Raw genomic sequence first — 1,511 nt, forward strand, 5'->3', positions numbered from 1 at the left:
AACTAATACACTATCAGAGTTTTATATATTTATACTTCTCATTCAACCACAGTTAAATTCACTCTAAACTAAACTCTAAACTAAAAATCGAGGGATGTAAATAAATCTGTTAATATTCAGTCTGATCTGCAAAATATTTTCTTCCATTTTGGTTTGCAGTTTGCAGAAATATTTGCTTTAAGCCCCAAATAGCAAACAAACATTAGCTACTGCTAGCATGCTAACATGCTAAACCCAGGTTTGCAGAAGGCGGATCTTTATTTATTTATTATTTTAGGTTTATTAAAAGTCTTATTATTCTTCTGCAACCTAAGTAAATGGCAGAAGGAGATGGTTATTAAAAGATTAAATCTAAATAATGTACATTAATTACATTATAACCTTTTATTAAAAGKGTCTGTAATTATCACTAGTAGGAAGCAGAGAGGCTGAAACGTTTCTGTTTATGTTTGAAGGATTACACAGCAAATCCTGCAGGTACTAATATTTACACGGCTCCATTTCCCCATCATCTTTAACGATTACCACCATGTAACCATAACAAATACTGCAGCCCACCTGGGACGTGGCTCCAAATGAAATCAGGACCACAACCTCAGAGGTTTAGTTCTTCGGCACAAGCACACATGGTCTGCACATTTGAGGTGAAAACATTTAGCAGAAAGAGCTCGGAGCACAATGAGAGGCCAACCACATCTGGTTTCATGTGTCACCTCTGCAGACAATTGCAAAATCCTTGGAGTCTGGCTTGTTAGAACCTCTTTTAGGTCAGGACAAACTGCTCTCTGGAGATTTTACATCAAACAGTGCTAACTTTCTGCAGCTAAAATCACAAGTTTCACCTGGGCCAGCTGTAAAACCAACACCGACCRGCCTTCTGAGAGTGAGACAAGCTGTTTTATAGAGTTCTGTAAATAAAAGCAGCGTCTGGAAGCCGGCCAGGCAGGTTTTCAGTAGGAAACATTAGACGGTTGCGTCACGTGCAGAGGAAAGGCCTGAAGAAAAGTACACTTCCCTCCTTGCTTGACATTAGTGGACATGAATGCATCGCTAAAACATCCTTCCTTTGTGCCGTACCTTTGTGCTTCCTGTTTTATTCATGCAAACACCGCTCTGCTGGCTGGAAGCTGACACAAGAAACCCCCGTTTGGCCTGCAGCCTGGGGTGCATCATCCTCAGGGTTTCAGGTTAAAGAGAAAGAAAAACTCACAATCACATTATTCTTATGATAATGCTGATATTTTCTAAAGTGTTCTCCAGTTCATGAAATCATCTGCAAACTCTAAGTGCAGGAGTTTAAAAAGGATGCTCTTTATTAAAATAAAGAAAAAACACAAGCAAACCCTTGGGGTGCAACGATACAGAAAATTCACGGTTCGATTCGATACTTTAGTCTCACACTTTGATATTTTTTGATTCAAAAAAGAGAAGTGTCCATGCCCCTTTTAACTTGTAATTTATTTGAATTAATTATGAACATTTGTTTAACCTCAAAAGTCCAGTTTTTAAAT

Source organism: Austrofundulus limnaeus, unplaced genomic scaffold (assembly GCF_001266775.1).
Source record: "Austrofundulus limnaeus strain Quisiro unplaced genomic scaffold, Austrofundulus_limnaeus-1.0 Scaffold189, whole genome shotgun sequence".
Classification (NCBI taxonomy): domain Eukaryota; kingdom Metazoa; phylum Chordata; class Actinopteri; order Cyprinodontiformes; family Rivulidae; genus Austrofundulus; species Austrofundulus limnaeus.